The sequence below is a fragment of the Furipterus horrens genome, unplaced genomic scaffold, assembly GCF_987537825.1.
Source record: "Furipterus horrens unplaced genomic scaffold, mFurHor1.1.pri manual_scaffold_17, whole genome shotgun sequence".
Lineage (NCBI taxonomy): Eukaryota > Metazoa > Chordata > Mammalia > Chiroptera > Furipteridae > Furipterus > Furipterus horrens.
The window spans coordinates 75402698-75427040 of NW_028327187.1; the positions used below are offsets into that span (position 1 = coordinate 75402698).

The 24343-nt window shown below is 45.6% G+C and overlaps 1 pseudogene; it reads right to left on the reverse strand.

Annotated features, from left to right (window-relative positions):
• Window positions 1–358: 358 nt before the first annotated feature.
• On the reverse strand, window positions 359–21835 carry LOC149991280 (neo-calmodulin-like; annotated as a pseudogene).
• Window positions 21836–24343: the final 2508 nt, after the last annotated feature.

Here is a 24343-nt window from a genome sequence, read left to right on the forward strand (position 1 = left end):
ACCCTAAACGAAGATGACTGGTTTGTCAGAACCAGCCCCTGCCCACCTGGGGGTGTCCTCCTTGGCACCCACACACGGAGTCCCCAATGCCAAGTCCACCCAACCACACACCTTATGTCACCTGGGCTTGGCATATTGAGGCCCGTGAGCTTGGTCACAGGGCTCAGTTGCTCAGAGCCTGACTAACCTTGCCTGACTGCCTCAGGCACAGTTTGACTTGGGACCTGGCACAGGGGAGCACCAGGACATAGGTCCCAGAGACTTCACCAGGTCTCCAGTCCCCAGATGCCCTGTCAGGTCTCCTCCCTCACTCGTGGCAAGTACTGCCCCAGCCTCCATCCATTGCACCCTGTGCCTTTCACACAGCAGCCATGAGGGCCTTAATGCTGAGATACAGACCTGGAGGCTCAGCCTTGGCAAACCCTGGCCAGGGCTCCTCTTCCAGGGTCACCTGGAAGACCCAGCACAGTCAGCTATGCATGGAGCACAGGACCACTGCCGCTCACAACCCTGGCATCCTGGAACACACCCCAAAGCCCTTCAACGTGCCACAGAGTGACTAGGGCTAGTTCAGCAGCCCGTGGCATACACGTCGGCTCCCGTCCTCAGTGCCTAGCCCGCCCCGCTCCTCTAACAGGGAATCCTTTTGCTAACCCCCAGTCCCTGAGGAAACCCTGGCCCGCATTCCCAGTGCAAGTTAAAGCAGCTGCCCAGAAGTCTTCCTTACGTCATTCCCAAGCTCCTCAAGCCCTTGCTCAGAGACTCCTGTTCTTCCAGTCCCCACTCCCCCCAATGAGTCTGCCTCCCATAATGTCCCAGGAAGGGGCCACTGTCCTGTTCAAATATACTCCAAGTGTCTCTCCAGTCTCATCAACCACTCGGATGGAGAGCAATCCACCCTCCCTCAGGCAGATCGCTCATCAGTACGCTTGAAAACTCACCTGTAGGTTCCTTGCATACAACAAAGGCCAGGGTCCAAGCCGTCCTTGACTCTTGTCTGGATGCCAGGCTCCCCATTTCTGTCTTGCCCACATGCAGCATATTCTGAACATGGGAGGGACGGGGATCCTGTTAAGGTATAAGGTGGACATTTTTCCCCTCTGTTCGGAATGCTCCGGTGGCTTTGCTGCACCCACACTCCTTCATATCTGAACAACTCCTGACTGTCCCAGTTGTACCACAATCATTGTGCTCCTACCTACCACTTATTCCCCATCTGTTAAAGATGAGTGACAGAGAGACTAGGGCAGGCCCCAAGAATGATAGTAGACAGGAGCAGGGTGAGACATCATGGCCCGGTTAAGGACAGCATGTGTTTGTGTCTAGGCTATGCCAGGCAGGCACTATTCCAGGAGCTGGGGATATTGCAGTGGTAATAAGTAACACAGGGGGTAGGAGAGGCAGGATGTAATTTTAGTGTAGCTAAGAAATCCTTTCTGAGAGGGTGGCATTTGAGGACCTGAAGGAAGTCAGGAAGTGAGTCAGGTGGGATGCTGGGGGAAGAGAGATCCAGACAGGTAGGAGCCAGTGCAAAGGCCCTGAGGCAGGAAAGGGCCAGGTATTTTAGAAATGGTGAGGAGCCCAATGTGGCTGAGTCATAAGGAGCAAGTGGAAGAGCGGGAGTAGATAAAACAAGAGAGGAGAGCAAGCCAGATCACAGAGGGCTTTTTAGGTCTTTGGCTTTGTCTCTTAGTAAGAGTCCCCTTTCCAGGTTTTTTAAAACAGAAGATAGAAGTGGTCTCACTTCTGTTTCAGAGCCACCCAGCAGCTTCAGCAGTTCATCTGTCAGGCCAAGGAAGTAGACTGATTCTGGTCTTTGCCCGGTGAGGGAGGGAGAGCACACTGAAGTGGGGGCCCGAAAGCCCAGTGTACTGTAGGTCAAGAGCTGCAGATGCAGAGGACCCTGGAGATCTGCAGAGGGCCCTCCTAATTACTCAGGAGAATGCTGATCAACACACGCATGTGAGGAAACTACCCAGGGCCTGAGAAAGGGCTTCCAGAAAGGATTAAAGGTAACTGCTCATTGCTCAAGCTGGACCTCTGTGAACATCTGTCCCCACTGACCACAGCAGAAGGCTCCCTATTCAGGAGACCTGAGGGAGGGACTGAGGTGCTCAGAAGGGTCTTGCCTCAGTAGAGTGGAAAATATGAATCCTGCACTAAAAGCTGCTCTGGTCCCAGGAAGCAAATCTTAAAAGCAGCTGAGGACAAATTTCCAGAATGTGTGTAGGAATACAAAAGCATAAAGTACCCAAAGTGAAATATCCGATGTCAGTTATCCAGTCAAAAATCACCTGGGCCCTGGCCAGTGTGGCCCAGTTGGTTGGAGCGTTGACCTGTAAACTGAAAGGCGGAGGGTTAGATTCCAGGCCACAGCACACACCTAGGTGGCACTTTTGATTCTGGTCTGGGCACTTATGATCCATGACCCGGGTGTATATGAGAGGCAAGCAATCGATGTTTTTTCTCTCCCTTCCTCTCTCTCTAAGAGTAACGAAAAAATGTCCTTGGGTGAGGATAAAAAAAAAAATCACATGGCATGCAAATATTCAGTTCAGTATAAGAGGATAAATCCATCAATAAAAGGCTTCCAGGTAGGAAAGGACAACGTAACATCTCCTTTATGCACACAGAGAACATGATCGCCTTTGCAGAAAATTCAGTGGAATCTACATGAGTGACTAGAACTAATTAGTGAGGTTTGCAACATTGCAGGCCATTTTAGAAGGATTGCCTACTTTTCGGTATGAAATGTCCATCTTAGTCTCTGTCCTCTTTCTTTAAAATCGATTTTGTATGCTATAAGTACAGCCAAAGCGGATTTTCACTGGATGCCATTTGCTTGAAGTATCATCTTCCACTCCTTCACTTTGAGCCTCTGTTTGTCTGCAGAGCTGAGATGGCTCTCCTGAAGACAGCACATAGTTGGGTCTTGTTTCTAAATCCATCCGGCTACTCTGTGCCTTTCGATGGGGTAATTGAGTCCATTTACATTTAGGACGATTATTGATATATGAGGACTTACTAGAGCTATTTTATCTTTTTTAATTTTTTTCTGATTGCTCTGTATCACTATTGTTTCTCTTCCCTCGTGTTTCTCTCTGCTATTTTAGCTCAGCAGTTTTCTATGACTTTTTTCCTGTGTCCTCTTTTTTTTTTTTTTTTCTGTCTTGGCTTTGGACTTTTGTTTTGTGGTTACCATTAGGTCTGTATAAAATGTCTCATGGATACAATAGTCCTTTTACTTCTTGTGTCTTTTCTTCTTATGCCTATACAAGCTCAGCCCTTTTCCTCCTCTTCTTTTACGCTTCTGTTATCACAGATGATCCCTTCTTATGTTGTGCATTCATTACAATTTGCAGTAGTTATAGTAAATTTTAACATCTTTTCTCCTAACTGTTATAATTAAGTAGTTTAATACCCTATTCATTTTTTAAAGAGATTTTATCTATTTTCCGAGAGAGGGGAAGGGAGGGAAAAAGGGAAAGATACATTGATTAGTCGCCTCTTACATGCTCCCAACTTGGGACCTGGCCTGCAACCGAGGCACGTGCCCTGACTGGGCATGAACCGGCGACCTTTTGGTACACAGGTCGGCACTCAATCCACTGAGCCACACCAGCCAGGGCTAATACCCAATCTGAGATAATGTTGCGATTTCCTGCTTCCGTGTGTCATCTGACTCAGTTTTGTGTATTTTAGGTAGAAGAGATCTTTTGAACATTTATTTTATTGTAGGGTTGGTATAAAAAATTCCCTCAGCTTTTGTTTGGGAATGCCTTTGTTTCTTTTTTGTATCTAAAGGACAACTTTGCTGGTTTTGCTCTTCCAATATTTTGGGTAGATCATTCCATTCTCTCCAGCCTCCTAGGGTTTCCACGGAAAATTCTGTGGTAATCTGATGGTGTTTCCTTGGTATATTACTGTCCTTTTTCCCTGGCTCCCTTGAGAATTCTCTCTTTGTCATTAACTTCAGACAGTTTTAATATGATGTGTCTTGGAGAAGGTCTCCTTGTGCTGAGATATTAAGGTATGCTCCTAGCTTCCTGCATTTGAACGTCCAGCTCGTTCCATAGGTCTGGGCAGTTCTCACTGATTATTTATTTGGATAGACTCTCTGTTCATCTATTCCTCTCTTCTCCCTCTGGGATACCCATTTTCCTTATGTTGCTCTTTCAAATGGAGTCTGATAGTTCTCGTAGAATTCGTTCATTTTTTTTTAAATGTTAGTTCTCTCCTCTTCCACCTGAAACACTTCTAGATTTCTGTCTTCAAGCTCGCTAACTGTCTCTTGCATGTGGTCTGCTCTATTTCCAGTGCTTTCTAATGCTATTTCCAATGCTTCATCTCATTTTTTGGGTTCCTAGGCTCCAGAATTTCTGTTTGGTTCTCTTTGGTAGTTCCAGTCTCTTGGGTAAAGTACCCCTTTAGTTCACTAATTTTGTTTCTGAGCTCACAGAAGTGCCTTTCTGAGTTTTCTGGGGTCTCAGTGAGTTACTACATGACTGTAATCCTGAATTCTCTGTCATTTAAATCACAGTCTTCATGGCTGAGTTTGGTTTCCAGAGACATTTTATTTTCTTTTTGCACTGCCATGTTACCTCGGTTATCCACGGTTCTTGATGAATTGCTACTCTGCCTTCGCATTTGAGAAAGTGAGCTCTTCCCTTGTTTGTTGTTTTGCTCTTGACAATTCAGCCAATAGATAAGTAGAGGTCGTTGTTTTGTTTCCTCTTACCTTTGCTACTTGCTCCTGGGCGACCTGGTGCTGTGGCCTGGCTTGGGTTGCAGAAATTGCTGCGTATGAACTGGGGTCCTGGTTGCCTTGGTCTTGAGGCACCGTCATCACGGTGGGTGGATGTGATGGGTGGTGGGAAACCAGGTTTGTGAGCTCTCAGCACCGCCTCCTTGTTACTAATGGCCACCAGTCCCACTAATTTGTTTGACACGTCTCTACTGCCTCTACTGGGGTCTGCCCCAAGGGCGGTTGAAGAGATGTGGGTTTGCAAGTCCACAGCACTGCTTCCTTGTGAGTAATGCCTGTAGGCACCACTGTGCTGTTTAATGAGTCTCAGATGCTACCACCGGGTTCTGCCACATTGAGGGGGCTCAGTATTGGAGCCAGTTCATGAGGCAGGGGTTCTGCTTTTGCCTCTGTTATCATGCAGGCTACTGTGTGAGGTCTGAGGCCTCACTCCTTCACCACTTGTTAGCTGAGGCCACAGCATCAGATGACACCAACTGCATCTGTGGACACCAGCCCTATCCTTTCCCCCAGTCCTGTCTCCACCACTGGTTCCAATACTCGTCCCCAGATGCAGCAATGCGTGGATCTCATAGGTACTTGTGTGTGCTGAGCAGAGGCACCTTTGTTGAACTGTAGTTGTCTGACTTGTAAATTTAAGGGGAGATAAAGAGACGTCTTCTCACTCTGCCATGATGCTGACATCACTCTCTCTGACCATACTTTAAATGTGTGAAGGGAGCTCATTTCTTTTGCTACTCTTATTGGTAATAGAGGTTACAATTTTCACTATGTACCTGAGGAAACAAGTATAGAAAAATGTGAAGAGATGTGTGCAAGGGCTCAGAAGAAGTCACTGGTGGAGTCTGGAATCAATTAAACAATGGTGATATTTGCAAGCTCATATAGGTCTAATTTTGTTAGATTAGATCTTGCATGAGTTTTTTTTTAAATGGGTAAAACTTTTCTGTATCGGAAAACAACTTACAACTTGGAATGGATTTGAAACAAATTGTGCTGTGAGCGTATTTTCTTTAAGTGGTTAAACAAAGTTTAAAAAGCAAGTAGCAATAAAAGAAAATGCTTCTGCTATAGGACCAGAAGTGCAAAAAGAAAAAAAAAGTGTACAAGTGCCTGGATAATACACCTGTTTTGAAATAATGGAACTTTTAAGTACATACTGTTGACTGTCCATAGTCCATGCAGTTAAAACTCCACACTTTAAACAACATGCTGACAGTTATTAAAGAAAACTACTTTTAAAAAAAGGCACAATCCCCATGTTCCCTCATTTGACCAGTTACATCCAAGTTTAGATGTGCAGAAGGGCTTAGATATAGCTAGAGTAAAAACATGCAATGTAGGACAAGGATTTTCCTTCACACTGTATATATTTTCTCCCCATCTGATCCCTCCAGTGTTTGGCATTCTAAAGAAGTAAGTAATGACATAAGTTTCTTTGCATAAACCTAATAAGACCCGTTGTTAATAGAGGTTTTTTTTTTTTTTTTTTGTTTTTTTTTTTTTTTTTACCAAGACGGTGACTGGAATGTCATGCCTAAAGGAGACATGCTTGGGCTCTGGTTGTTACCAAAAAGCCCTGAGGAATTGGGAATGACTTTCAAAGGTAATAAAAGCCCACGAGATAAAAGGCCTGGTACCCTGGTTGGTTGTGCGGTCCACAGCAATCTTTCCAGGGAAGGAATGAAGGTTGTTTTCCTGAAAGATGGCTAGAAGGGACCTTAAGGCACAATGGGAAACCAGAAGGACTTGGAAAAGACAGGTGTGTACAGGCAAGGCTGAATGGCAGGTATGTGGCTCAGCTTCTGTGCCCTGAAGGGCAGACTGAAGGTCACCCTAAATGTTCCTTGCGTAAGTTCCAGCAAAGCAGAACTAAAGGTCATAAGTGATCATTTGCTGCTCTTGTTGTGTTTATGCAAATGAACAGGATAAGTTAAAAATGGACTTAATGCAGTCCCTTTAATGACAAGGAGGGTAATCTTAGGGAGAAAAATTGTTATTCAAGGAAAATCACAATGATCAGTGGCAGACTATAAAGTAGTGCAGCTAACCGTCTTTAAAGTTTCTTTTCATTTAAAATATGTTTTCATTTGAAAGTTAAACTATGTCTGTGGTATCATCAAAGATGTTTAATTTACAGGCAAGAAGAATGTCAAATGCCTTGCAACTGGATGTCTTTCCAATAAGACAGTCTTACAGATTTAGAGACTTGTTTGTGGGTTATGTTACATAAACTAAGATGTGTTTTCTGTTTTCAAAGGGCATAAGCCTATGATCTCATTACCTGAGTGATTGTCTGTAGGTATAGGCCTCACTTAATCCTGTCTGCAGCACTGCCTCCTGAGACTCAACGGTTTGGCTGAACTAAGTGGCTGGGATGGTGAAGTATGGGGTGGTCTGTGGGCTTCACTATACAAAACCAGTTTCTCTTTTTTATCCTAATGGCTTAGACAGAAAGGGCCCAGAGGTCTGAGAGGGGGGAAACCTAAAATATTTCCCCCAGCCCAAACTAAGTATAACGGGCAAAAGGGTTTTGGACAGGTGAATTGTGCCTGGCACACCTTCCCCCAAAGAAGCCCTTTTTTTCCCTAATGTGGGACATTGAAAAATTAATCCCTGCCTTCTGTTATCTAGTGGCTATGGATTGAATGATGTCTTTTAACCCTGTTGCCAAATCTGTTGCCCCCAGAATACAACAAGGATGCCAGGCTGTTAAACCAAGCACGCTGTTGTCCGGGGACAGCCAACTGACCTGGAGTCTGCACGATCCTTCCCCATGTGGGAAGGCCACCCTCCCCTCCACACCCCCACTCTTATTAGGGATTTCTGGACCCAAGGGTAGGTAGGATGACAACCATGTCCAGCTCGAAGCAGCTAGAAGAGCTCGAGACCTTCGCCCATTGTCCTTTATAAGATTATAAAGGGTCTTAAGTCTGAGAGGGAGGGATTGTTATTTTTAATTGTTAAAATAATTAATTAATCATTTATTTATTAAAAAAGAAGAAGAAGACTATATGAAAGGGTGAACCGGGAGAGCTTGTATGTACGACCCATGGGCATGGACTTGGGGGTGGATTGCTGGGGGAGGGGAGTGCTGGGTGGAGGGGAGCAAAGGGGAAAATATTGGAACTATTGTAATAATATAATCAATAAAATATACTTAAAAATAAAGATGATAAGAACTTTTCTATTTCTAATTAAGATATAAGCAAAAAAGAGAAAAATGATCATTTATAGTAAAAGATGTTTCATTTGAGCAGAAGATAAATTCACTGGCCATTAGAAATATTAATCTTTGATAGAAAGTAGTTCTTTTGTTGTCACCTTCTATTTTACACTGTCACTTGTAGTAGATGAAGTAAACGCTGACCCATCTGGATGCATGGAGTTATGACAATTTTTTTTTTAACTTAAGTGTAGTCATTACCATTACTTTAATTATATCATTTATAAAGGGGAATAACCTATTCTAGAAAGAAAGGCACCCACCCTGTATTCAATAACAGTTTGTATTAAACATTAATATGCAGCAGAATTACCTGGTGCATGAAAAGCCAGTTTCCAGGGACTCAGCCCTGTAAATTTTTATTCAGTCTGTGTGGATGGGACTGCATTTTAAGGGATTCTGATATAGGTCCTTCATAAACTTCATTTAAGAAGTGCTGTCATCTAAGAAATCATATTACTTTCGTGTAAAATAAAATATTGAAAATGTTTTTTTAAAAAAGAAAGAAAACATGCAACGTGATACTTGATCAATTTTCTAAAATAAACTTTCAGGGCAATGACAGGAGGATAAGGGAAGAAAACATGGAGGAATGAAATCCTAATTACTGTGTGTGTGTGCGTGTGTAACCTCACTCAAGTTTATGGTTTCATTGATTTGAAAGAGAGAGTAAGGAGAGAGAGACACACACACACACAGAGAGAGAGACATTGATGTGAAGAGAAACATTGATCAGTTGTTTCCTGCACACGCCCTGACTCAGGATCAAACCCACAACCTACGTATGTGCCATGACCGAGAATCGAACCCACAACATTTCTGGTGCATGGGACGGTGCTCCAAACAGCTGAGCAATGTGGTCATATTTTTTTGACAGTAGAGGAAACCTTTTACAGATTGGTTACAAACAAAAAAAAAGGCAAACAATTTTGTCCAAGAAATTTAACACATGTGTACAATGTCTTCTCTCTGCTGTCATCATTTGTACAAACTCTTCATCGTTTACTTGACCATCGCCATCAATGTCTGCTTCCCGGATTATTTCATCAACGTCTTCACCTGTTAACTTCTGTCCAAGGTTTGTCCTCACAGGTCAAAGCTCTGCCACTCTAATATAGCCATTGCCGTATTTATCAAACACACAGGATGCTTCTCTAATTTCTTCTTCACTGTCTGTGTCTCTCATTGTTCTTGCCATCATCATCAGAAATTTCAGGAGTCAGCTGCGCCATTACCAGCAGCACCCACTTTATGAGCCATGTCCTGTCACTCTGCTTCTGTGGTTTTCTGCCCAAGAGCCCTCAGTACAGTTCCCAGTTCCTCTGTTGTTGTAGTTCCATCACCATGCTTGTCAAATTGTGAAAAAGCTCTGCATTTATAATTTACGTCTCCTTGAAACGGCACCACATTCTATACAAGATGAAAATGTTTATTTGTGGCTTGTGATTCTCAGGGCTCAGCACTTGCCTGATAAAAACATTATATATAGAATTTTTTTAAAAGACCAGGGTACTTGAAACCTGAACTTTTACTGTTAAAACAGGTAGGGAAACATCTGGTATATTAAAGGACGTCAGAGTCACAGAGTTCCTTGGCCAATGCCAACAAAGCCATCGATTTCACAGTACTGAGTCAGGGGGCTAAATTCCAGGCAATGCCATTCAGGTAACTTGTGAAAGGTTTGCAGATTTGTGAAGATAAAGCGTTTCATAGAACAGAAACAAAGATTTATGGAATGCCATAGTTTGAGTGCATCCTCAAAATTGTTTGTAGGGAAGGAGAGAAAATTGGTTAATGCAAATAAATATATGCACCAAATAACAATGAAGTACAGTAGGCATGACTTACTGCATTCCTCAGCTCGCAATTACATGTACAGCCATATAGTTAGTTGTATTTATCTTTTAACTTGATGGTTGGCAAGGTACAGCCGCAAGAAGGGACACAGGAGAGGCACAGGGAAAACTGAAAGATAAAACTTGATTATGCCCACAGTTTCCAGAGAGACAGAGTGACTGCACTGCATGCCAAGGGAGTGTCACATGGGATGGAGCACCAAGGGTGTGGGCTCAACCATGCAAGTGGGGAACTGAGAGGGAGTGCGGACCGGTGGGCAAGACTTTACTGGGAGTCAGGGTGGAGTGTACAACAAAAGGCTCAAGAGCATTTCATTGGTGTGTTTGAATATTACTAGGTGTCTGAAGGGAAGGGGTCGGGTAGGAATGGCAACTTGTGGCAGGGGCCAATCTTTTAAAAGAAAATCAATTTAATTTTAATTTAGAGTTGACTTGGAATATTATATTTTATTAGCGTTGGGTGTACAGCATAGTGGTTAGACATTTATATAATCTGCAACATGATCTCCTGGTTAAGTCTAGTACCCACTGGGCACCATACACAGCGAATAGAGTATTACTGACTATATTCCCTATGCTCTACTTTACATCCCTGTGACTGTTTTGTGACTAGCAATCCGCACTCCTTAATCCCTTCACCTTTTTCACCCAGCCCCCCGTCCCCCTCCCCTCTGGCAGTCATCAGTCTGTTCTCTGTACCACTGAGTCTGTTTCTGTTTGGTTTGTTCATTTATTTTCTTCTTTACATTCCACATGTAAGTGAAATCATATGGTATTTGTCTTTCTCTTTCTGACTTATTCCACTTGGCATACTGTTCCCTGGGTCCATTCATGTTGTAGCAAATGGTGACATTTCATTCTGTTTTAAGGCCGAGTAATATTTCATTGTATATACGAACCACAGCTTCTTTATTCCACAGTCTATCAACTGCCTCTTATGTTGCTTTCATATCTTGGCTGTTGTAAATAACACTGCAATGAACACCTATGGTAATTAGTGTTTTGGATTTCTTTCGATAAATACCTAGAAGTGTAATTGCTGGGTCGTAAGGTAGTTCTGGTTTTAATTTTTTGAGCAACCTCCACACTGTTTTCCATAGTCGCTGCACCAATTTGCAATCCCAGCAACAGTGCAGGAGGGTTCCCTCTTCTCCACATCAGTGCCCAGCACCTGTTGTTTGTGGATTTATTGATGGTAGGCATTCTGCCAGGTGTGAGGTGGGATCTCGTCATGGTTTTAATTTGAATTTATCTGATGATTAGTGACATTGAGCATCTTTTCATATGTCTGTTTGCCTTCTGTATGTCTTCTTTGGAGAAGTGTCTGTTCAGATCCTGTGGCAGGGACAAACCTTTTCCCGCTGGTACACCTGGTTGCCATGAGGTGCCCATGTGCTGTTTGTGGGGATGTTGAGGCAGCAGGAAATGTGAGATTTTAAAATTTACAACACACTGTGGTCGATATTTTTCATTTTCCTTCTCTGTTATCCAACCCGAGTACAGTTTGTCCTCAGCCCGCATTTCAGCCAATTATGATTCTTTATCAGGTGAGGTGATCTAAGCCTTCATTCTTAGGGGGCTGAGACTTTCCTGGTCCTGTCCGTAAGGGGTGGCTGCAATGTTACGCTAAGTTCTCCCACCGTGTGTAGCAGTACCAGTGGGTGTACGCCACAATTCTGTAGGTCTCAGAAATGCTTTTCTCTGACTTCACTTAGGTAGCAGCTTCTTTCCGTCTCCATAATCAGGATGCATCACCCCAGTCAACACAATAACTCTCCCTTTGCTAGTTGGTTCAATAGCACAAGCATCCACAGATGCTGAGGTACCAGTCTCAAATCCGTTTCATTCGAGCCTTTGTGTGGGAGTCTGCAATGGTGAATTAGGCTTTATTGTGCTCACAGATGGTGTTGCTAACAAAACCATGGTGGTGCAAAGGGCAAATGGATATAGAGGAAAAGTGTCTCTTCCACGGAGGAAAACTTGCTGCCCATTGAAGACTGGGAAATAAGCTGACTGCCATCCACGGAGCAGATCCTCTTATCAAGCTGATTTTTGAAAGCCTCTCCTGCGGTGGATATGCCTTGGTGAACATTCTCAAGGGGTGCTCATTTCCTTACTCCGTGGCAGCCATTACAATGTCAGTGGTACATACCTAATGGTGTTGAGTTATCAGAGGTGGATAGGGATGCTGTCTGGAGCTTTGGGCAGGCCCCAGTGAGGTATTGGAGCAAGGCCCCATCATCATCTGCAGTTAACTACTCTGCTTTTGAGAAACAGCTTTTGGCCTGTTCCTGGACTTTAGTAGAGACTGAATGCTTAATCATGGGACACCAAGTGAGCGTCCCGTTTGAGCTTCCCATCGTAAACTGTGTGTTATCCGACCCACCAAGACATAAAGTTAGGTGTACACAGCAGCATTCTGTCATCCAATGGAAGTGGTATATATGAGATGCGTCCTGGGCAGGCCCTGAAGGCACAAGTGGGTTATCTGAAGAAGCCGGCCAAATGCCCATGTTCCCTACTCCTGCTACACAGTCTGCTCTCTCCCAGCCTGTAAGTATGGCCTCCTGGGGACTCTCTATGATCAGATCACAGAAAAAGAAAGAGAAGACTTGGACCTGGTTTACAGATGATTCTGCATGCTCTACAGGCACCACCTAAAAGTGGGGAGCTGGAGTAATACAGCCCCACTCTGGGACATCGCTGAAGGACAAGTGAAGGGAAACTTTCCCCGTGGGTAGAACTTCAAGCAGTGCACCTGGTTGTTCACTTTGCCTGGAAAGAGAAATGACCAGATGTGTGATTGTGATTATATACCAATCCACGAACTCTGGACAGTGGTCTAGCTGGATGGTCAGGGACTTGGAAGGAGCATGATTGGAAACTTGGTGACAAATAAATTTGGGGAAGAGGTATGTGGAGAGACCTCTCCTGATGGGCAATATCGTCCCATACATGGTGATGTTCTTTTCCCCACAGCTAGGATTCATGGGCCCAGGAATCAAGGGGTGGAAATGGGAATGGACCACTCACTATTACGTCTAGTCACCCACTAGCAAAATATTTGCTTCCTTTTCCTATGACTTTATGCTCTGCTGGCCTGAGCACGCACGTGCATGCACGCACACACTGTTTTGTTTAACCTTTCATTCCCTTGTCACATAACTTAAGAGGTATTAATTTACTATCATAGTCTTTAAGTATTGTTAATTTTATATCATAGTATTTAAGCAATGGGATATCAAGAAGAAGAGTAAACTTCAGTCAGGGACTTTGACTCCTCTTCTGGGAAAAGGATTAGTGCATTTTCAACTGGACCCATAATAGTTGTATCATGTTAGGTGAGATTAAGTATCATTTAAGGAGATGTGTATGGGTGTTAAGTTGACACGGGGTCAACTTGTGGCCCCTTGTGATGTGTGACTCAGCTTGTGATGATTAATTTGTATCAGCTGCACTGGCCATGCGGTGCCCAGACTACACATTATACGAGGGTATGTCTGTGAGGGTGTTTCCAGGTGAGATTAGCATTTGGGTCTGTAGACTCAGTAAATTAGATTGCCCTCCTCGTTGCGAATGGGTATTAGCCAATCTGTTGATAGATTAGATGGAAGAAAATGAGGACAAGGAAATTCATTCCTTTTTCCTGCCTCACTATTGGACCTGGGACATCTCATCCCATCTTCTACCTTCGACTGGGATTGAGACCACCAGTTCTCCTGGTTCGCAGGTCTTCAAACTGTGACAAAATTGTACCGCTGGCTTTCCTGAGCCTCCAGGATGCAGGCAGTAGGTCATGGAACTTATGAAAATCATGTGACCCAATTCCTCATTTATATACATTGGTCTGTTTCTCTGGAGAACCCTGACTAATACTCTAGGACACACACAAAATGCTGCTGCTGCTTATGCTTCTGCCACCTAAGAGGAGCCCAATCTTCATTTGTATGGCACCCTTATGGCACAGCCAGGGAGGCAGTTCTACCATGGCCATGGGGGAGGCCTATAACACAGATGATACTAATCTGAGGCTTCCTGGAAGAAGAAACTTATCGTTAGGAGCAGGCCTTTCAACGTATATCTGGTCACACACACACACACACACACACACACACACACACACACAGCCCCTGGGAAAATTGTATGATGGTTGCCAAGTAGTGAATGGCCTTAAGAGCATTGTTGGGGGTAAATGGGATGATTGAAATGTCTATTGAGACTTATATACACCTCATTCGCTTGGAGGAATTTTAGGTGAGACGGACAAAAACTAGGTAGTGGTGGAGAGTGGAAGAGAACAGAATGAAACACCGAATAGGGTGGGCACAGAGAGGGGCTTGGAGGAAAGATCCTCTCTGTGCCATGTGGTTCACAACAATGAACCAAGGGAGTTGAGGAGAGGTGAAAGGTCACTTTGGGAAGGCACTTTAGGAGAAGTTGGGAAAATGCCCCTTTCTCTAACTAGGGGATTTGGGCCTACCTTGCATTTTACTGCAGCCTCGCCCCGCCAGAGGTGGTGGGGTGGTGGGGTGGTGCACTGTGATGTCTAAGCCACCCCCCGTATTACGATGCAGTGGGAGGGGTTCCTTGCTGAGAAAACAAAGCTGGGCAGTGTGGCTCTTCATTGTCCTGGGGAAGAGTATATACAGGGAGGTCAGTAGCGCTATTGGGCAGGCCAACTAGAGACAGTAGTTTTGAGGTGTGCATCAGACAACCGGCTAAGGTGTCTTGGGTGCAACTTGCTCAGAAACCCTTCCTTCTCCAGGGCAGACAAGCACACCCGCTGGAAGTTCCTCCTTCTGGAAAACATGACAGCGATGTTGGTTGAGAAGTGTGATGATTTAAGGCCAAACATGACTGAGGCTCTGAATCTCCAGGAAGACTTGAAACAAACACTTTGCTCTGTATCACCGAGAGAAAATAATCCAAAGGGCCCTAACTCGGGTCCCCGACAGGCCCCAAATCCTTTCTATGGCAGAATCGGTAGCCTCCAACTTAAAACTTCCAGTCAGTGCTAAGTTCCCTTATGTATCATTTCTCATTTGATACGAAGGGCGATAACATGCCTAAGTGGTTATTTTATTTGACTAATACTCATCATTGCTCTCATTCTATGCCAGTAATTTCTTAAGGGATTTCCACACATCAGTACATTTAATCTACATTATAGCTTATGACAAATGTACTATTGTAAACACTTTTATAGATGAGGGATCTGAGTCTCTACAGGTTTTACACTGTTTCAGAGTCTTGCTCTGTGAACATCCACACTCATCCTGCTGGAACCGGGTCTGCTGTTTGTTTCTCTCAAGATTCACGTCTTTATTGCTTTCTGTGGCCTTTTTGATCGTCACCCCTTGTCTTTTCTCTCTGATGACCATTGAAGGATGGATGCTGCCACTTCAGGATCTATCTTAAGTGTTTCAGCTTTCCTGAGTCCTCTCTGTTTGTCCACCCTTTTGTATGGCATGCTGGGAAAAATCCTGTAATTTGATCCTTTGGTTCATTAAATTATGTGGCACTTGCATCCAGTTAGCCGTTTATCGCATTTAGATTTCAAGGATCACGTTTCAAGTTTAAATTCGAAGTTATTTGTTTTCCTATACCAACCTACTTTTGTTTCATGGATGGGGTATGTATGCCCTCATCCCAGTTAATCATACTTTTATTTTCTATAGAAAACGACCCCCTTATCCCTAATACACCATAAACTGCACATTTCCCTTCTGGAAATTGGTTTAAATGGGAGTTTTAAAAGATCTAAGAGATTTGTGAAGGTATTTTACCTCTATGGGAAAAATCTAGAAAGAATTTACTTGGCAGTTCTGACAGAGCATTCAAGATGATGAAAATCAAGCAGGATTGTTAAGAGAAAGATCGATAACTTAAAGAAAAACGAGTTCTGTATATTACATCAATGAACCAAATCTCTGTACATAGCTAGGTGTCATTAGACGTGACCACGCCTGGCTTCCTGCATGTGTAGCCTCTGCATGGGACCCTGGCATCAGAGGCCCCGCCCCACATACCTGTACCCGCACCCCCCCTCCCATGCAATGGAGGTGCAATGTTCTGCTCTTGCTGTGTGAAATTCTTAATCATTTCATATTGAGTTTTGTCATATAAATGAAGTCTGATGGGAAAACGGAGCCTGCATCTGAGCCAAGGAGATATGCTGCTGTTGGCATGCAGATGTGCGGGCCCAAGCCCACAGGCACGGAGCAGTGGGCAGCACGAGTGCCATTTTGGGGGCGGCCCTGGGTAACACAGGGCCATGACGGGGTGGCAGGGTGGGGCCTGGGCCCAGATTGGCGGTGGCAGTGGTGGCTGCGTCGTGAAGGATATGAAACCCCTGACCCCTTGACCATCCATTTCTAATTGCCAGTGAGCAGTTCCCCCAAGTTGTCCCAGAGTCAGCAGAATAGGGTCATGTCCCTCTTCTTATGCCACATGTCGCTATGCTGTGACTTCTGTGTCCACCCCTCTGATGAAACTAAGGAGAAAGAAGTGGCATGTAGGCCAAAAGAGGGAATGAGGACGATGCGGAGGTTCTGGCTGAGTTGGGTGTGCGTGTGCTGGTACCAGTGAGAGACAATGACTCCAGAAAGAGGACTGGGCCTGGGAAAGGGGGAAGACGAGTCACCTGTGTTGTGTAGTAGCTGCTGAATGGCCATGGAGGCCAAGCCCATCAATACATGGCAGAGAAGAAGGGGTAGGGGGAGAACCAGGACCATGATCCAAATGAGGAGAAGGGAGAGAGGCTGGGCCTCTAGAAGAAGGAAGTTAGTTTCTGCGGAAAGGCAGGTGAGGGTGGTGATGAGACCCCGGAGAGAGGGATGAAGAAGAACAGTGCAGTGTGCACAGGGGCGGGGCTGCACGTTCCCCATCCCAGCCTCTCCCAGAGAGAAGGCAGACCACAGGATTTGAGAAGACCTTCAACTTAGCACTGCAACAAACAGGGGACAAACGCTGTGCTGAAGCTCAGGAAACAATGTAGCCCTGGGAGGGCAGCCCAGTGGGGCCATCGGATGAGAAGTGGGCAAGGAGAACGGGGGAATCAGTGTGGCTGTAGGTCCTGCGTTCAAAAGGTTCAGCTGCTTCTGGGGGCGAGGGGCGGTTACTGTGTCCAACCTCAAAAAGAGAAAAGTCAGGAGACTTCCGGCCAAGATGGAGGCCTAGACAGACACGCCGTGTCTCCCTCCAGAACTAAGAAGGAATACAACTGCCTCAAAACTAGAGACAACCAGAAGTTCCAGAAAACCAAGCAGCATGGAAGCCCAACAAACAAAGATATGAAGAAGAAATACTCATCCAGACAGGTAGGAGGGGCAGAGCCAGGGCGGAGAGGACGCGGTGTGGTGGCGGCGACAGTGGTGGCAGCGGCAGGCTTCCGGAAAGCGCAGTCAAACATTTTAAAAAGTCAGGACGGACACCTGGGGAGCACTCCCAGCACCAGACCAGACCACTCAGCTCACGGTCCCAGCACGGGGAAATAACGCCTCATTGCTTCTGACTGTGTAAACCAGTGGGTGTTGGGGCGGAGGAAGAAACTGCCGGTGTCTCGGCAGAGTCTGCTTGTTTAAAGGGCCCCCACAGTCCTAGAACGTCCACAGACCCACCCACTCTGGGAACAACAGCCAGGGCAACAGCTAGAGAGGCGCCAGTCCCATACAAAGTGGGAGAAGTGCCTGGAAAAGGGCCGAGTGCTGAGCAACCGACATTGTTGCCTCTCAGACCCCCTCCCCCACATACAGCGCCACAACGTGGTGAAACAGGTCGCCTTCTACTGACGAGAAACCTAAGGCTCCGCCCCTTACACCGTAACAACGTAACAAAATGACAGCTCTACCTATGAAGAACACACTGGCAAACAAACACAAGAGCCTGTCAAGATGAGGAGACAGAGTAGCATGGCCCAAAACGGGGAACGGGTCAAGGTTCCAGCGGGAGGACTAAGTGACGAGGAGATAGCCAACCTAACAAACGAGGAGATAGCCAACCTAACAGGTGCAGAGTTCAAAACACTGGTGATAAAGATGCTCACAGGCTTGACTGATATGCTTAAGTATGGCAAACGCCTAAGTGAATAAGTGAAGGCTATGCTAAATGAAACGAAAGAAAATCCACACAAAACCAATGGTGAAGGGAAGAAAACCAGTGTTCAGACCAATGATTTGTAACATAAGGAAGAAGACAACAGTCAACCAGTACAGAATGAGGAAGCAGAAATTGAAAAAAAAATGAGGAGAGGCTTAGGGACCTCTGGGACAACTTTAAAAGTGCCAGCATCCGAACCATAGGGGTGCCAGAAGGAGAAGAGGAAGAGCAAGAAATTGAAAGGTTATGTGAGAAAACAATGAAGGAAAACTCCCCATATTTGGCAAAGGAAGTAGTCATGCAAGTCCAGGAAGCACAGAGAGTCCCAAAGAAGCTAGACCCAAAGAGGACCACACCAAGACACATCATCATTAAAATGCCAAAGGTTCATGATAGAGAATCTTAAAAGCAGCAAGAGAAAAGCAGAGAGTTACCTACAAGGGAGAGCCTAAAAGACTCTCAGCTGATTTCTCAAAAGAAACTTTGCTGGCAAGAACTATTCAAGGTGGTGAAAAGCAAGGGCTTATAACCAAATTATTCTATCCAGCAAAGCTATCATTTAGAATGGAAAGGAAGATAAAGCGCTTCCCAGACTAGGTAAAGCTAAAGGAGCTCATCGCCACCAAGCTATTATTATATGAAATGTCAAAGGGACTTACTTAAGAAAAAGAAGATCAAAATTATGAACATTAAAATCACAACCAACTCACAACTATCAACAACTGAGTCTAAAAAATAAGAACAAAATCCAACTAAGCAAACCAGAATAGGAAGAGGATCATAGGTATGGGTTATCAGCTGGGAGAGGGAAGGGGAAGAAATGGGAAATGGTGCAGGGAGTAAGAAGCATTATTGGTCAATGCAAACTAGACAGGGGTAAGTTAAGAATAATACAGGAGCCCTGGCTCCTGTAGCTCAGCGGATTGAGCATTGGCCTGCGAGCCAAGTGTCGCTGGTTCGATTCCCAGTCAGGACACATTACTAGGTTGCACGTCAGGTCCCCAGTGGGGGGCGCAAGTGAGAGGCAACCACACAGTGATGTTTCTCTCCCTCTCTTTCTTCTTTCCCCTCTCCCTAAAGATAAAATAAACAAACAGATAAATAAATAAATTATTTTAAAAAAGGATAATATAGCAAAGGGTGAAGCCAAGGAACGTAGATGCACGACCCATGGACATGAACTAAGCGGGGTGGGAGTGATGGAGGGAAGAGGGGTACTGGGCAGAGGGGAGCAAAGGGAAAAAAAGTTGAAACTATTGTAACAACAATAGTACTTAAAATGTACTTAAAAAAGAGAAAAAAAAGAACAGAGTCAGGGAAGAATCTCCAACTGAAGTCAGCCTCCTGCCGGAGCCATCCCACAGCCTCCCAGACTGAGACTGTGCGGAGAGGGATGGAACGTGTACCACTCCCTTCAAAGGATCTGGAACTTGTCAATGAGGCACGGCATGGCCACCAGGTACTCCTGGCACAGGGCCGCAGAAGCCTCCGCACCCCCCCCCCACCCGCCATCGTCCCCATGGGGCGTGCCTAACCGTGCAACCTGAAGCCCTGTCCAGACCTGGCTCGCAGTATTCAGCCCTGGGTCTGACCCACCCACCCGTCACTCGAGTTAAAGGCAGGCATGTTTTCTAAATGAGAACCTGAGTATGAACTGTTCTCAAAATGTGGTGTGTATCGGAACCATTCAGAACAGGTGAGAACAAGTACACTCTCGGCCCAGCAGCAGTGGAAGAGAAAATAAACGTGGTCTCTCCAAATGAACTGAAATCAGGTGTCTAGCACTTACTGGCCAGAGGTTGGTCATAGTCATACCAAGTTGATTTCTCAGGTTGTCGATTTCGCTCTGCAGCACAGGACACTAACCCAGCAGACAGGGGAGAAAGAAATTGTTAGTACATTCTGGCCTCCTTCTCTCCTTATCCCCACCTCCCTCTCTGGCACCTCCCCCACACCCCAAAGCCCAGCGGCTAGACGAGGGCATTACCTGAAGGCAGTCCTGTGCTCCAGGTGGTGGCTGCTGCTTTTCCTGTCACGGTGGATGGAGAAGTGGACCTTGGTCGCCTGAAAGAGAACACAAAACCCAGCACGCAGGCCCAGGAGAGAGGCAGGAAGGGCCTAGCAGAATCTGCAGGGAGGCAGCACCACCCTCTGTGGACAAGTCGCCTCTGCTCTGTCCAGCATTTCTGCCCTTCTCTCCAGGGCGGCCTTCTCAGGAACCTGGTCTCCATCTGGGCTTCTGGGACTACCGATGCATGGGCCCATCAGGAGAGTTTGGGGTCGCTCATGACAAAGGATGGCTAATGTCAACTGACCAAGTCAGTTTGTCTGCTGGCTTATTCAGTGCCTCTTCCATGGTGGATGCTTTCTGCTGAGTGTTTGCTCATCCATCCACAGGCCTCCACTCCAGACCTCTTCCTGGTGCCGAATCTTCCAGTGCTTTCCCATTCCCTTCAGGTTCCTAACCAAATAGCCAAGACATTGGTCACTGTCTCTGTATACATTAAATATATAATTTGTGTTAAAGTAACATATATATATATATATATATATATATATATATATATATATATATATATATATATCGTCGTCGGCAGCCGTTCGTCTCGAGAGACGATGGTGTAGCTTCTTAAGAGTCCATCTGCACCGCCGAGAATGGCTGTGCAGTCCGACTCGGGAGTGACATGGTATCTGTCTCCTCCCGTGTTGAATCGACATCTTGCGATGACGCTGAAGCTACAGAGCCTGGGCAGGGTAATATGGAGGGCCTGCTGTTGCCCATGCAGCAGACCCCCCCTCTCTTCGCAGCTGAAGGGTCCAAGGGAAAGACAGAGTCAATACAGCTTGGGTTCAGGTGCGCCGCAGGAGTTGCCGGTGTTGATCACAACATCAAACCGCCTTAGGGACTCCGGCTCCGGATTTTCTGTCGGGGTTTACTCCCTTAGCCTTTCCCCTGAAGAGGTATGCCGCAAGGCAGCGGAGGTTTTTTGGAGTCAGAGTTTTCCTTCTCTGATGTACCCTGACTGGAAGATCGAACCAGCGACACTTAGCTCGCAGGCCGACGCTCAATCCACTGAGCTAAACCAGCCAGGGCAATATATATATGTAACATAATGACCCCTTGCATTATATATACACATATATCTGTATTTTATTTATGTATGTATCTGTAATATATATTACACAGCTGCCATAGCATATTACCACAAAGTGCGGAAACGGAGTGGTTCAAAACAACAGAAATTCACCCTCTCCCAGTCCTGTATGTCTGAAATCAAGGTGTCTGCTGGGCCATGCTCCCCCTGGAAGCTCTCGGGGAGGACTCTTCCTTGCCTCTTCCAACGTCTGGTGGCCCCAGGCATCCCTTGGCTTGTGGCTGCATAACTTTAATCTCTGCCTCCACCTTCACATGGCTTTCCCCTCTTCTCTCTCTCTTGTAAGGACAGTTACTGGATTTGGGGCCCACCTGGGCAATCCAAGATGATCTCATCTTGACATCTACCTCAATTACATTGGCAAAGCCCCTATTTCCAAGTAAGTTCTCATTCACAAGTTCTAAGAGACATTATCTTTTGGGATACCATCATTCAACTGAGACAGATAGGTAGGCAGACAGATATTCCTATCCAGGGCCACTTCTCCTTCCCCACAAAGTGGACGAGGAAGTGCACCACTCACAGTTCTGCCCATTGGGAAGATCTTCCCTTCCCATTCTCTCTATGTCACCCTGGGTGAGGTTTCATGACTTCTACTTGCCCTCCCCCACTGTGCTATGCCAAGAACCCAATGTGTGAGTTACTCCAACTTCCAAGTGAGTCGACTCCAGTCGTACCTTTGGGAACTGAGGAAATGACCACTGGGTGAATACAGCAGGCCCACCTTGAGCCACATCTTGGCCAGGACTCTACATATTACCTGGCCCCGCGAATCCCCACTCTAGTGCGGGAACCATGGTGACAGTTTGTGTCTCTGGGCCTCAATGTCAACTCAGACCCTGTGCCCAACAGTCCTCTAAATGTTTGGGTAGTGCCCCCTCTCTCCAGTGCACCTGTGTACAGTCACCTGAGTCAATGGCTGTAGATCCCTTTGGGGAAGGACTGAGAGTAGCATTGTCACGGCATTGCAAGGTCCTTGTTCCTGGAGACCTGGCCACACCTCTTCAGCCAGTGGGCTCTGATTCCAAAACTTCACTCAGTGCTGGGGACGGAGCCAGGGATAGAGTCTTGTGAGAGTGGTGGCTGCTCCTCTATTCTTGCCTGCTTTGGGTAATATGAGTCCATTGGCTGCCCATCTGTAATGACAGCCTCCTGACTTTTGGTCACTATGTGCTGCTACCTGGCCTCTACTATGCCAGGGGCCCATAACCTCAACAGATCATAACATGGGGGCCAGCCCTGTGACCACCTTTCCTATGGTGCCCTTTCACCTGCTCAGTCCCAACATCCTTCATGAGGCGGTGTCCCCTTTCCTTCCTGTGAGAACTACCTACCCAGGCAGGTGACCTGCTATTGAACCTTACCTATTATATTGTCAGCCAGGAGACCGAGTGGAGGAAGCTCCTCAGAGGCCATGTGTTACCTTGTGAAGTGGAGTCCTCTGGAGCATCTTCTGGTATGGCAGAAGTGCTACCTCTGCTGAGGAAGGGCAGGCCCCCTCTGCCAGTCCAAGGGCCCAGGAGAATGTGCACAGCCAACATCCTCAGAGGCATCCCACATGTAGCACCATCTTATATTTCAGAGTCCCAGGTTTTCCCACTAGGTCCCTGACCTGAGCATGACAGCAGAGGGCCCCCGCCTCCACTGCCCTCTTCTGCCACCCCTCTGGCTCTAAACCGCCATTAATGGCATGCTGACAGCAATCTGTGTCTTTTTATTCTACTGCTGTGATCACTATGACTTAGCGAAGTGACAAATCTCATTCTCTGGGCATGATCTCCAGTAAGAAGACATATTATCACCTAATTGCTTCCCCAAAAGGCTGTGTACCTCCCATTTCCACCCGAAATGGACAAGAATGCTTTTTCTTCTGCATTCCTGACAGCCCTGAGCAGTTGCTAATCCTTTTAATATCGACAGTGAGTCTGCACACCTGGTCTATTTCAGGTGAAAAGATATATGTCAAACTATGTTTGTTGCCACTTATCTCCTGGTGGCAGACACCTGCAAATGAGGCGAGTAACAGAGGGGAATAGTTCGGTCAACACCCACACATGTTATACAGGCATTAAGAGAATAAGCCAGAGACATGACAATCACTTTGGAAAGATGCGCATTGGTTACTTAGTGAGGACAAAACGATGCCCAAAATGTGCATGATGTGAGCCCAATTGCGTGAAACACAAATGACCAAAATTACCTATATGTTTGTATAAGTGTATACGGACAGATGTACGTATTTTGCTATATCGAAGGGCATGAACTAGATTGTTCACGTAGATTACTTGAGGGTGGGCTGATATGGCGGGTGAAAGGAAGTGGGCGTGGCGATGCTTCAGGGAGAAGCCAAAACCAAAAAGAAACTAAAAAAGTGTGCACTGTATTTGCAGGGTGTTTGATATGACCACACTGGCATGCAAAACAAAAGTAAATAAATACTTCTGTTCACAAAAAGAACGCAGATTGCTGCATTCAACCCACCTTTACCGGAAAGACAAATCAACCAGAAAATATTGGAAAGAGCATACAGGATTTAAAGATTTAATCAACAATCTGAAAGACTTGTAAAGACCCTGCCCCTACTCCAAAGAAAACATAGGGTTTTCCCCCCTAAGTACACAGGGGACAATTATAACTTGGACCACAAGAATCAACATCATACACACAATGATCTCTGAACATCATACAGTTAGATTTAACAGAACGTTAGAGTGATCATTTAAAGTCAACACACGTATGTTTGGAAAGTTCAAATGTATTCCTGTATCACTCATTGTTAAAAGGGCCAATAATGGTAGACATTGTGCATTATTCAAAACCAAATGGCAATGAAAGGACTACATAACAAACTTATAGGAAGCAGTGGTTCTCAGACAGACAGCTGTGGCCTTAAATGCATGTGTTCAAAATCATGAAAGACTGGAATAGGGGAAAAAGAAAATCACCAATTGCACACCAGAGTAACAACAGCTTCTGGCAAGATCCACCAGTGCGTGCTAAAATTAGTGAGTGAAACTTTAAGGAGTAATGGAATAGCTGCAGAGCCTTGAATGTCTCCCCTAAAATGTTTGTTAATTACTGTAGTGGTTTTAGCATATGTCCACAAGTTCTTTGATACTCCTCCCTTTGAGGGTGGGCTGAACTTAGTTACTCCCTTCTAAGGATTCGTTGAAAGGGAAAATAGTGATTTTACAGTGGTTTACCTATATGTACAGGTATGTAGACAAAACCTGTGGGAAGATAA